Genomic DNA, 14,444 nt, shown 5'->3' on the forward strand with positions numbered 1-14,444 from the left:
GGGCGGCCGTTTGAAGAGGATGGAACCAAGGCCTGCCAGAGGAAGCAGATGGACTGGGCCAAGGCAGTACACAATCACCAGCATTGTGCAATAGAGACAATGGAGGGTGGGTAAGCAGGTGCCATGCAGGGGTCTGGAGGGCGGGAGGGGGAGGCTTGGTTGCTGGGTGCCAGGCTTTTCACCCACTGGTGCCATTTACAAGAGAAATAAGGAAGGAGTTTCCTTATCTGTAAAATGGGGAGGCTCATACCTGCAGAAATGGCCCCTCTGCCCCATCCACTGTTCAAGTGAGGATCAGAGGAGGTCAGGGGGCAGGCACCTTAAACGCTTTTGTCGGCTCTTATCACCGCACAGCAGGGGGACACCCCAAGGACACAGGGGCCTCTTCCCAGAGAGCAAATCCCGCCAAGTCATGAGGTCCAGGAGGCTGAATGAACGGACATTCTTTCCTGTGGGAGGACTGGACCCTTATCTCAGCCTCTGCCACAGGGTTGGGACTTATCTTATGTATGGCAAGACTTTCCCTAAGAAAAAGAATCTTTTTTTCCCTGCAAAGAAAGGAAGACTTGTGAGGACTTCCTTTGTTAGTCTGAATTTACTTGCTTTTAACCAAGGTTCTACTTACCATTCTAACTAATTCTCCTTGACAACCAGGAACCAAACTGTTTTTCTACAGAAGGATGACAAGTGCTGTCAGCAACCTTTAGAAGTTATCGATCTGGGACAAGGCCCCTTTTGCTCCACCCTAGTTATGACACTGTTCACTGCCAATCAGTCCAAAAGCATGCCTATTCTCTTCACAGCACTATGCCTGGTGTTACAAACGGAAAAGTGGGATTGTCCCCATTTTCATTCTACATTCTGGTCACATATAGATACAAATAAAATCAATACAAGGTATGGGGGGGAGGCAGTAGCAGCTAGGGGGCATTGGGAATGGCTTCCTGCAGAAGGTGGCACCTTGATTTTTTTAAAAGAAATTAGAAAGTAGCTTCTAAGAAGAGGAGGTAAAAAAGGGAGGGCATTTCAGTTCTGGGGAAATGACTCATGCCAAGACTCAGAGGTGGGAGATTAAGCACCATGGGGCATGTGTGTGGGAGCTCCTCCTTCTGGCCTAGCATGGCAGGCCAGCAGCATGACCAACACCGACATGGAGAGGGGGCAGGGCTCAGCCTGAATCGAAGCCATACTCTAGGTAGACATCCCTTCCCTTCTCTGAATGTCCTTCTGCTAGGGCTAAGCAAACCTCCTTATGTTAACTGTTGGACAGTCTATGACAGTCTCATTTTATTCCAATTTTGGACTTAAAATTCCATGACACTAAGTCAGGCTCAGACTCGGCCCACAAGTGAGTAGAGATTTAGGAAAAGGTCTCTGCGGAGAGCTGCCGTTAGGAAGTCACAACACAAGGGAGGTACATGGATGGAGTACCCCTAGCCAAGCCCAAGCTCTCATAAACAGGAGCATTCCTGAGCAGAGAGACATTAGAAATGATGTGGATACAAATGGTGCCCTAAGGGTCAGTATTAAGGGTTACTTTCCCTGGCCCTCTGAGGGGGATTTGAGGTCCATTCTGTAACTTGAGATCCTGTAACTTAAGGGTGTCTTAATGTCCTTTTCCCCTTATCTTGAAATGCCATACAACTAGTACCAAAAGAATTGCCTTTGTGCCCCTTATCCTGTGCTCCCTATCCCATCATTCATCTTCCTCATCCTCTGTCACGACAATTTTTTCTTATCTTGCAAGCGACTGTCTTCCTCATCTTGTTTGTACTTATCCTGTCCCCAAATCTCCAACCCCCATAAGAAACCCTAAAAATTACATCATCCTGAACATCTCTACATAAGCAAATGTCGGGGTGTCAGTTAGCTTTCTCGCCAGCACAACCGTACTGCTTTTGTGTCAATAAAGCTCCCAATGACCACAGAGAAGGTCTAAATGAATTCTGTCACACCTGAACCAGCTCTGCCAACTCTAAACCTCAAAAGTAACTCAGGTGTCAACTATTCCCTAGGCCTGGTGGGGATAAACCTTGGAGGCAAATGCCAGCCAAGCTCTGGAAAGGGGAGCCGGCTCCTTCCCCCTCCAATGGTGACCTCATTGAACCTTTTGGTGGGGGAATCAATGACGGGCAGCCCCACCATTCCATTATACGTAATGTAATAAGCCTGGAAAGGTAGGCAAGAGTCAGGTCGTGAAAGGCTTTCTCCAGTGCTCCTGGAGATATAGGGAACCAACTAAGCTCAATGAGTAGGGAGTGAGCTGACCAGCCCTGGTTTAGGGAAGTCACTTTGGCAGCTCGGTAGAGGGGGATGGACTGCAGGGAAGAGCCGGAAGTCAGGGAAACCAGTTAGGAGGAGGCAGGGAGTGGGGTGGGGTGGAGGGTGTCAGGCCCCTCTCTGCTCTGTGCATTCTAAGTTTCCCTGGAGAACGTGGCCAAAGAATTTCCCCTTCTGGTACCTGGCCCCTTGGAATTTACCCAGACTGGACCTTCCTAGGGTGAGACAGGAAAAAATCTCGGTACTTCCTCCAGGCCCTCTGGTCTAGGAAACTTTGTGGTTTTCTAATTACATAACCCCATAACACAGGGAAGTTATTATTATTTAAATGATCCAACTAGGAACTAATTAGGGCTTGCTTGTCTCTTTTAGCCCTGAAGCTTCCCACGCCTGGCCCTACCTGGGACCCTGCAGGGGATTTACCTTGTGACTCCCTCCAGTGATGCAGGCCATGCTGGGGTGAAACTATCAGCCCAGGATGACTCGGCAGCTCCCCAGCCTGGTGCCGGGAGGACAAGACTGCGCCACGCATTCAGAAGAGCACCAAGCAAGGCATGGGCCAGGCCAGGCACTGGACACATGAAAGCTGAGGAAGGCATATTCTGGCTCAAGTAATTCATTCTTCAATAGCAGAGAAGCTGGAGCATGAGGAATGACAAGTCTATAGGCCTGGGCAGAATGCTTGGGGAACACAGGACTGGGGGAGGTCAGCAGAGGAGGCAGCTCCTGAGCATAGAGGACCGGTGACTCCCACTCCAAGCGAGGACAGTGAGCCAAGGCCAGGCAGAGAGAGAGGGCAGGCTGACAACAGAGGCTAATGATGGTCACTGGCACTGATACCCAGTCTTAAAGCTGACAAGCTGGTATACAGATTTTACCAGGCTAGATCATAAAAGTACATGAAAGTGTTGGAGGGGTTGTGGACACCAATACATTGTTGGTGGAGCTGTGACATCAGAAAATCATTTTGGAAAGCAATTTGGAATTATGAGAATAAAAGTGTCTATACCCTTTGAACCAGAGACTCTATTACTGAGCTAAGTCCCAAGGAAGCTGTTAATTAGGAGAAAGTCTCCATATTTATAGCACCACTTTCTGCGATAGTTAAGAATTAGATGCCCTTCCATTGAGGAATGACTAAACAAATTGTGGTGCCTGAATGTAACAGAGTATTGTTTTGCTGTAAGAAATGATGTATGTGATGAATCCAGAGAAGGGTGGAAAGATCTGTATGAACTGATGTAGGCTTAGTGGAAGGCATGCTCACACCAATAAAATTACAGATCCTTCCAAGCCTGGGGCTAAAATAGTTTCAGAAAAGGATAACAAAAGGTCCTGCTATACTTTTCCTCATTGCTCAGCTCCCTCCTGGAGTGTCCTGTGTAGTATTAAACCTGAAAATTTGGTTGAAGGAAACAACAGAGCTAGGTGATAGAAAAATCCATGTTGTTTATTATTTTCCCTGAGAGCATAGCTAGGCTAGCTTACTTGTACGTACAAGGAGTCAGAGCATAGGCTCTGACTGTCTGAACAAAGGAATGAGAAAACTTATATACGTTATTTTAGCAGACCCAGCAAGCCTGTGTTACCTCATTTTTTATGACCCCCATGTATGTTTAACCGTTATACAAGAAGAGGATTTTCCTTAATGGAATAGGGTTGTAAAGAATGTTGACAAAGGTCAGTTAATATTCTCCCTTGGAGTTAGGGTCTCATCCTTTAATGGCTAACAGGGGTAAGAATGTCCTTAGGTCAGTCTGCTCTGGCCTCGTTGACAGAGGTAAGGGTATTTCCTGAGCAAACTCTAGAAAACAAAGAAGCCCAGGTCCTGGATCTTCATCCAGTTACTCATTAATTCAGGCTCTGGGTCTAGTTGAAATTAAAAATGATATAAAATAGTATAATATTTTCCACAGTAGTTGTAGAAGATACACTTTAAGAGGACAGTGTGTCTAGATTGGTGGGTAGGCAGGTTCAGCACAGGGAAGGCAGGCTAGCCAGGGGTGTCTGGTCTGAAGAAGAGGATGCTTAGGTGGGACGAGGTCACTTTCTTCCAACATAGGAAGGCTTGCCATTTCTCGGTCATGGTCATGGTCATGGTAGCTGCTAGGACCTTCCCCTCTCAGTCTGCTCACCTGGCTTGTCCTACCTTTTTATAGAGGTAAGGATTTGTTCCCTTGGCAGAAGCCAGCACCTTTACTGGTTGTAAGAATCAAGTCAGACCCAAGGAGATGCAAACCCCGCCCCTTATACTCTGGCCAATTTCACAATCAGAGGAGGAAGAGCCTCATTTCAGATTTGAGTGGAGCCTGGCATCAGGAAAGGATCTGAGGCTCCAGGTGGCTCATTTGCATATGAAAATGCCAGGCTGAGATTAAGCCCAGCCCCCTCGGGGTGTAGACTACTTTTGGATGGGTTCTGCAGAAGTCATTTGCATAGTAATGTTAAAAAAAAAGGTAAAAGTGTTGTTGGGTTTTTTGTTTTTTGTTTTTCAAGAGAGCACATAGCTGGAGGTAGTGGCTACTACATCCAGAAGCTGCCCACTGATCATCAAGTCCAGCAATTCCACTATATTCACCTGTGCTACGGAGATGCTGTACCTCAGGAGGACCAAGACAGGCCAGACCCACAGCACAGTCTTCTTTTCCACCACAAGGCCCTGCGATTTTCCCCTGCACATGTACCTTACTGGGTGGATGGGGGATACCAGTAGTGAGTGTCAAACTCTAATTTATTTTAAACTTAAATACACACAAAGAAAAGAAAAAGAAACATATTGTAGACTTAAATACCAGAACGTAAATAGAAAATAAGAAAAAAAGCATTGCCATGTACACAGCAGAAAGAGGATTCAAACTATACAATAAATTGCCATTTCAAGATACATAATAAATACTACACACTGTATTCTGAGCTGTCCACCTTTTCTTTGCTGCCTTGTCAATTTCCTTTTGTTCTCTGCTTTGTGCTTTTTACTTTGTTCTGTTTTTTCTTCCTTCTTCCCTCCCCCACCTCTCCAAGAAGGCTACAATTAAGTTCAGATATAGTCAAACTCTAATAGAAATGGAGCTACTAAACCATACATAGGAATCTCTGTTGACTGAATATTAACTCAGTGTTAAAATGTAATGTTAGCTATTTTATTTTCTTTAATTTTATTAAATATTTCCCAATTAGGTTTTCGTCTGGTTCCCTGGACTTCAGGAGCTGAGGGCATCATGTCGGACACCCCTGGATGTCCTCCCATATCCTTTCCAATGGGTGGTTCCACAATTCAGTATTGCCAGAAGATGCCCATGTCATAGCTAGTATGTGATGGCAATAGTCCATGATGGGGTTTTCTGAGGCTCTAATGCGACCCAGAGTTTGGGGTGGCTCTTACTGCCACTTTATAACAGAGGAGAGAACACCCACATCTTTGTCTTTCCTTCCTTCCTCTTTGAGCTTGTCCTATAGCGGTACCCCAGAGGCACAGATTTGGGAGGTGTTGGGAGGCTGGGGAAACTTCAGGCCCAGAGCAAGAATCCCAGCTGCCTCTTATCCAACCCTTCCCCCGGAAGGAAGGCCACAGGACTTTCTGAAACCCTCAGCTGCTTCCCAGCTTCCCAGTTACAGAGCACCCTGGGCAGGGAGACCTTTTTAAACCTCTTTCAAAAATTTTTTTTTGTTTTAGGAAATAGGATGGCAGTGATTGTTACCAGCTGCCAGGCCACTGTTCTGTCTCTGAGGATCTCTCCTCTCTCTCTCTGAGTCTGTCTTGTCTGTCTCTCCTCCCTTCCCATCCTCCTCTGTTGTACCAGAAGCGAGCGAGACACACCACAGAGTATAAGTTTTAAGTGGAGAATTTATTAGCCGGCGGCCATCGGGGTACGGCACCACAAATCAATGGCAAATGTGTTGGGGTGATGGCTTAGCTTATATAGGATATGGGGGTACAGAGTAGGGGGGAAGAGGAACAAAGGTCCTGGCTGATCAAAAGATTCAGTCAGGTTATCGTACTAGTGGGATAATCTCATTTACATTCCTTGGTGGAGTCACAGAGTCCCAGGGATATCTCCCAGGAAGGGTCTATCAAGTTATCTCTCAGTGGGATGGTCCTATCTATTGACATTCCAGGAAGGAACCAAGGAGTCTCAGGGATATCTGCTAGACAGGATCTGCCAGGTTATCTCTCAGTGGAATGGTCCTATCTATTGACATTTCAGGAAGGAGCCATGGAGTCCCAGGGGTTTGCTAAATACCAAAGATATCTGAATCCATTCTTTCTGGGGGGGCTTGTCAGTAGCTAGGGGTTACTCAGGGGTTCCTAATTTTCCTTGTATTACATTCCCCACTTTTTTTCTTCATGGGAATTTCAAATCCTTGAAAAAAGGAATGACCTGATGGGGCATAGCAATAAAATTAGGAGGCCAACCAAAACGCTAAGCGGGGGTGACAATAAAAGAAACGCTAGGTCGTTGGCCCCAGGGGAAGGCCAGACCTAGTTGGAAGACTCAAGGAGGGTCCAAGGAGCCTCCCCAGGTACTACACTCCAGAAATTTAAAAAAATGGTATAAAACATCCCACATTTCTCAAAACATCCCACATTTCCCCCTTTTTTTTTTTTTTTTGGTCAAAGGCAAACTGAAAGTTTTGCCTAAAGACCAATTAAAGGTATGGAAAAAAAAAACTCTGTTTCCCACAGGGTGAAGTTTTAAAATCCCTATCTAGGTGGAGTCAGGTTTTCCCTTTTCTGTATTGGGACATCCCCAGGGATGGGCAGAAATTGTAAACTAACTGTAAGTAAGTAGAGGGAACATAATAAAAGTTCAGGAAAAACAGTCTTGGGAACACAAGGACGCAGAAGGGAAAAAAGCAGGTCTTTGCTCAGGTTCTGGTTCCGGATCCCGTGAGAAAGCCATCTGCGTCTGGTGCTGTCCCTCTCAGGCTCTTGGAACCGCAGGGCGAGGTCTTCTATAGGCCCAGATGTCCACTCCTCACAATGTTCATTTAAAGCAGTATTTTAAAATCCCAGATGCCTGATTGTAGTTATCTGGTCCCTTGATAGTAAAAGAGAGTTCTGCTTCTCTGGTTCAGATCTAGAAATTCTCAGACAATTTTAACTTACTATAACTTACAGATACCTTACAAAGGGGATATATTTTCACCTGTACCACTATCTTATACAATTTTCTTGTATTAGCATCCAAATTTAAGATCTTATTACCAAAACACACAACAGCTCGAATTTCCAGAATTGATAAATTTTTAGAGCCAATCATACACATCTGTACATAATTGCCTTTTTCAAAATTCGCTATCCCTTCCTTTTATTAGACATTTATCACATTACATCTTTGCCTTATTTGCTTTGCCTAATCATTTTCCCCTTTCGGAGGATGTTATCCCTATATTATTTCAATGTCTTATTGGTCATGAACCTAAGTTAAAATTGTAAGCTATTCATACCTGTATCCTATTATAATAACTCAGAGATTTTTCAGTATTCATCTATCTATTACCTAACAGATTTAGCATAGTGCTTACAAAACTTCTTGATAATTTAAATTTGCTATGAAAGAAACGAGGGACTATGTCATATATCTTAACAGAAGGAAAGAACTTACTTCCTTAGCTCTGTTTGATTCCAGGCACGAGTCATATCTGATAGCCAATCTTATAGTCACCAGGTGCTGAAAGCAGGGCTTAGGTGTAACCAGGTGGGGACTTTCCTTTTCAGAAAGGAAATAGCAGAGTTGGGAAATAAAGTCAGGAAGATCCTACCTAGGCTGTGTCCAAGGTCGTCTTCACGACTGCTCCCAGGCAGACCCACCTAAAAAATTCTCAGCTTGTAACGCCTGGTGTGCCATTACCGGCTTCATGTGACCTAGTCCTGTAATCAGAGCTTAAGACAATATTGTAGTCCCATAAAATCTTAAATAGCAAATAAATATCCTTCAGATAAGACTGCCCAAATTTTATTGAGCTAACAATTATCAAATCAAGCTACATAACTTTTCCATCTTCTAAAAACTTCCTCACACCCATCTCCAACTTACTTTGACCATCTGAAACTATCATTCTCGGGACAGGAGAGGCTTAGCTAACTCTCATTTGTCCCCAAACTTTCTTATCTGCCTTTCCTATTTTCCCTCAACCTTAATTCACCTTTCCAAATCTTTCAAACCTAGTACTAAGTCTTCTTTACATTTCAACCATAAGACAAAACAACTCATAAGTTAGTACTTTCATTGTCATAACTGTGTATACTGGAATCCCATTCCAGCTTCTTAAACCACAAAGATACAAAAAAGGGGATTTGTTTTTCATGATAACTCATTCTAAAAGAAGGAACACTTATTAAAAAGATCTGCCATCTCATCTCCCCCTGAAGGTGGGTTCTTCTCCATCAGTTGGCAGACTTCACTGATTAAACTACCAGGCCAAACCCATCTCAAGTCTTAGTCTAATCTTATCAGTTTTTTTAAAAAGAAGCCAGGTTGGAGGCTTCTAGGCCCCTACCGTCCTCTTATTGCTGCCCCTCTCCTTTCCTTCCCTTCTGACAGGTGGGCTAAGGTGAAATTCTTTTCTTCTTATCTAAACTAAGGGCGGGGAGGAGTAAGGAATTCAGACTGTCCTTTGGAACCTCCTTACAAAAAAACTTGAATAAGACATCAAATGGGCCTTCAACCTCCCTCTCAAGGCTTCTATAGATAAGCATTAATTCTAATAATTCTAATAAGGTTCTAACCCAGAAACTCTGAGAACTCACAATAGGTTTGAACTGCAACCAATTGGCTTACAGGTGGAAATTCAGCAGGCATTCTAAAATTATACAAAAAGATTTTACAGAATGTTTTTTTCAAAAGTATTTTCCCTTCCTAAAGCAAAATAACCTTAAATACTGGAATTCATTAACTAAGTTGGTGCCAAATGTCCTCACTCTCAAATATTGCACAGAATTCCTAGACATTACAAAGTTCCTTAATCAAAAAGTGTTATAATGGGAGGACACTTAATTTCTATAAATTACATACTCAATTAATTAGCCTTATCACAATAATAAGGTTTACCAGGACTTTCCATAAGAATTCCTCTACACAGAAAACCACACAAGATTGATAAGAATTCATGACTAGATGGTTTCAAAAGTTCTTGTTTCAGTTAATAACCTCAATTTCTTAATTAACTACGATTCTCAATCTAACAACATCCAGATTATAAGAGAATTATTCTCTAACAGCACAGGTAATGCGATGTTAACCAATTTGTATATAATAACTAACTTAGAAATAAGTACACCACAAGCAATTATCATGTATCTAAGACTTGAAACAGATTCCAATTAATTACCAATCTAGTGATCATAACTGAGTTGGATAAGCAAATCAAATCTGATTCATAACCACTAGTGGTAACATTTTAACTTCTAAGACCCAATACTCTCTGCATTATAAAAGATTACCACATTTTTCAATATTGCTGATACATCTGTTTGTCACATTAGACAATTTAGAAATGTACCAGTGCCCTAAACATAATTATGCATTTTAAAACTTGAAACAACCCTTTTATCAATTTAGGTGAACACATTTCTAAATCTCCTTGCACAGAGAATCTTTCATATCATTATTTGAAACTATAACTTTAAATCACCAGATATATTCTCATAATAGAAAACTTTTTCACACAGAAAGTCTGTTCTCATGGTTAAATATTAGTATTATTAATTATTTACTTGTTATAACCACATATAACAGTTCCAAATTTTATCACATCCCTTTAAAAAAAACCCAATTCACATATATCAAAATCAGATTAAAATTGCTATAATATCATTTCTTACCACACAATGGTCTTCTCAAATTTCACAATCTAAGAGAATTTTGGGAACACAATGCAAGTTTAGAAATACAGAAACAATAATTTTCAGATGACATCTATTGCATTTCCAGACTTCCACATATAGAAATTATTCAGCTTATTACTTTTGGTATTATATATTAATGTATTAATATATAAATACATGTATCACATATATTAATACATTAACATCCCAAATACACTTTATTTAGCTGTATATTCTTCAGCACCACTACCTCTGGCCCAGGTATAGGAACTTTTGCCTGGCCATGAATGAACTTATGAAAGAAAGAGAAACTTAATTTTGCACCCACTTTTCCAAGCTTCATCTTATACAAAAATGCCTAAAAGGATTTTTTTGAACTCCCAAGGAAGATAAGAGCAGGAAAAAATCCCTTTAGTTTTCTAAAGGGCTCCTCCCTAGGTGGGGCCTGGCAGCCCCTTGAGGGCAAGGAGCCTACCCTTCCAAGCACTAACTGACCAACCCTATTTCTTTACAAGTTTCCTTTTAGCTTCAGCTCTGATAACCTTTCAATGTGGAGGGTGGGGGAAGGGTGAGACCAGGAGCAGCACATGGCAGCCAAGAGGAGCACATGGACTCCTGACTAGACAGGTAATCTCAAGCTGCTACTCTACCACCCCCTAAATTCCTTATACAGGTTTTCTATCTCTCTCTTTCACAAATTCACCTTTTAAACTTTACCACAAGGACGGGCTACAAAGGTACTCAGGGGCACAGGACTGACTGTCAGTCTGTGACTTTCTATCCCTCTCCTCATTGCCCGGTGGGGAGGGCGATTTAAGTTTTTCCCTACAGTTCTCCTGCATTCTCTACTAATCTGATCCGGGAGGAGAGGAGTTTGATTTAACTGCTCTAACTTTTACTGCAGCCCTAGTGAAAAGATCTCAATGATTGTAATTCAGGTAAACTTCACCCCTTGCTCGCTCCCAAAAACCTCTTTTGTACTTGAATCTAAGGGAATCCGGGACTAAGACAAATGCGAGAGTCCCGCTGAAGACTTTAACGAAGGTTTTAGCCAGAAGGCATTCATTGGGAGGAGATGTTTCCAGCAAGAGTGAACTCCTGGAATGGATTTACAATTTCAGGAGATCTTTCTTCCCAAATTCAACTAACCAATTTCCAAACTTTTTAACAATTTAAAACCCAGAATTTGCCAAATTTTAATCCATTCCCCGTAGTTCCACGCTGGCCAAACGGGAGCCACAAGGAAGGGAGTCTGTTTCCCTAGTGGCAGCCTGATATCTCTGGCTGCCTAAGTTTCAGATTTTTTTAACAAAACATAGACATTTCACAATTGACACAGACACGCTAACAGAGACGAACTCAAAACACAACAAAGTTCACGGTGTGGATCGAACTGAAGGCTAAGCAGGCCCCCTCAGAGGAAAGATTTCCTCCTCAAAGATACGACCCCCAATCTCTCTCACACCTCCAACACAAAACAGAGACCAACAGCATGGGCTAATTGGAGGCTAAACAGGTCCCCTCAGAGGAAAGAAGATAAACCAGGTTTCCTCTTCAAGGAAAACACCCCAATCTTCCCACACCCCAATAGGAAGGGTGGCGTCCCAGCCCTCCTAGCTCTGTACCACAGCCTCGTCAGGGTTTAGCATGGTATCAGAGACCCAAATGGCTAGCCCCAAACCAGAAACCAAACCAGAAAACCTTACCTCTAGAGGTCTACAAAACCAGAATTCTCCGTAGGCCGAAAAGGGACAGGTCAGCAAAGAGTCCATTCTCCGAGACCATCACTCCACATCAGAGTCCTAGGAAAAGAAATCCCCAGGAGCCGGCCCTCTGAAGTGAGAGAAGGTGGATCGGGGGCAGAGACTCCCTGTTGAGGTCCGGAATTCTGTGTGTGTCTCCAGGGCGGTAACACGAAATACCGCCTCATCTCGCTGGGGCCTCCAAAATGTTGTACCAGAAGCGAGCGAGACACACCACAGAGTATAAGTTTTAAGTGGAGAATTTATTAGCCGGCGGCCATCGGGGTACGGCACCACAAATCAATGGCAAATGTGTTGGGGTGATGGCTTGGCTTATATAGGATATGGGGGTACAGAGTAGGGGGGAAGAGGAACAAAGGTCCTGGCTGATCAAAAGATTCAGTCAGGTTATCGTACTAGTGGGATAATCTCATTTACATTCCTTGGTGGAGTCACAGAGTCCCAGGGATATCTCCCAGGAAGGGTCTATCAAGTTATCTCTCAGTGGGATGGTCCTATCTATTGACATTCCAGGAAGGAACCAAGGAGTCTCAGGGATATCTGCTAGACAGGATCTGCCAGGTTATCTCTCAGTGGGATGGTCCTATCTATTGACATTTCAGGAAGGAGCCATGGAGTCCCAGGGGTTTGCTAAATACCAAAGATATCTGAATCCATTCTTTCTGGGGGGGCTTGTCAGTAGCTAGGGGTTACTCAGGGGTTCCTAATTTTCCTTGTATTACACCTCTTCCTTCTCCTCTACAGAAGTGTATCTCTGTAGGCACATCTCTAATTAAAACCATCTACAATACTCACCCACGCACACAGTTTGTCACCTTCTTACCCCCTTGTCCCCTCTGATGCAGTGAAGCTGAGCCTTAATTCTGGAGCATTGTTGATAGTAGGGACCCCAGGGAAAATAGTGAGAAAGTCACACACACACACACCCCACCTACTGTTGCACAACCTTGACCCCTGACCCACCTTCCCCAGAACCCCAAACTCTAGGAGTCTTATCCTCAACACCCCAACACAAAGACATAAAGGCAAAGGTCGAGGAGCAACCTAAGGAGGCAGAAGATGGAACCGGTTTGTACTAAAGTGCAGAAAAGCTGAGAGTTCCAGTTTGTGCTTCTTAAGAAAACTAGAGAAGATTCTAAGCCACTCCAGAGAGTCTCTAATTAATTGCTTTCAGGCAGCATACAGTCCCAGGCACTTCTGGGTGGAAGTTGGAAAAGACAATCTGTGGGGAAGATGTTTGGTCCCAAAGAGTTGCCTCCTTGGTCTTCTCCCACTTATGAGAATCAGAGCATTTCAGAGGCTAGACCCAACCTCTATTCTATGCAGAAGTCTCCCCTGAAACACCCCCTAGCAGCCAGTCATTCATCCATCCATCCATCATTCATTCCTTCATTCATTCAAGCATGCCCTATTTTTGGCCCACAATTTCCATCTTCGTGCTTGTGCTGGACTTCCTTCAGACTACTCAGCTGAAATTTGACTCTTGGCTAATTCCCTGTCTGCAGGCTTGAGTTCTCACCCCTCAACATCCCACTTCCCCTACCCATGACCCTACAATTCTACTTCCTCTCCCACCATGAAGCAATTGAGTCATCTCCTTGGTTCTGTCCTGTCAGGATGACTCTGAATCCTGATGATGTGAGCTAACAAAGCCTTCTCAGTTTTGACTGTTCTGAACACTTGGCAGACAAGCCTTCTGTCTTCTTCCAAGTCAGTGATGACCATCTTATAGGAGGCAGGGCTAAAGACAGAGCCAGGTGGCTTACTACTAGCGACTGCCCTGCCTGGTTCACACAGCCCCATAAATCAACACCCTTTTAGTCCTGTAGGAAAGTGGAAAAGTGGGGGTTGTTGTCCTTCATTCTCAAAGAAAACTAAAATGATAGCACTATGTTAGAGTCAAGTTATAGTGGCTGATCCGACCCATATAAGCTCAGAAGGTTCTACCACAGGTCAGGTACTAATAGTTTGTGTGAACATGTAGGGTGGATTCTCTAAATCTGCGCATCTGAATTTTTTTTGAGCTACTTCAATTCTGCTTTGCTCATAGAACACAGTGCCTTCTCTGATGAGGGCACACCATGCTGGGCGGTCCTGTGCCACTATACCCCACATCACACAATGAATTCCAAAGTTCTTAAGAGAGGTCTCGAGAGTGGCTTTGTATCGCTTTTCTGACCATCATGTGAGCGCTTGCCCCGTGTGAGTTCTCCATAAGGTAGTCTTTTTGTCCCTCTCTATAAAGGTAGAAGAAATAGATTGTCCTGTGACAATCACAGGCGGTCTCTTTCTTAGTCATTGCTGTCAAGATTCTTACCAGAGTCCTCCTTAACAGGCTGATCCTTCCCCTGGAAGATGGTCATCTACCTGAGACCCAGTGTGGCTTCAGAAAGGGTGGAGGAACAGTTGATATGGTGTTTGCTGTTGGACAGCTCCAGGAAAAATGCCAGGAGCAGAACAGAGGTCTGTACACACGTTTGTAGATCTGACCAAGGCCTTTGATACTGTCAGTCATGAGGGTGTATGGAAAACTATGTCAAAATCTGGTTGCCTAGAGAAGTTTATTAGTATTG

This window comes from Trichosurus vulpecula, chromosome 4 (assembly GCF_011100635.1).
Source record: "Trichosurus vulpecula isolate mTriVul1 chromosome 4, mTriVul1.pri, whole genome shotgun sequence".
Classification (NCBI taxonomy): domain Eukaryota; kingdom Metazoa; phylum Chordata; class Mammalia; order Diprotodontia; family Phalangeridae; genus Trichosurus; species Trichosurus vulpecula.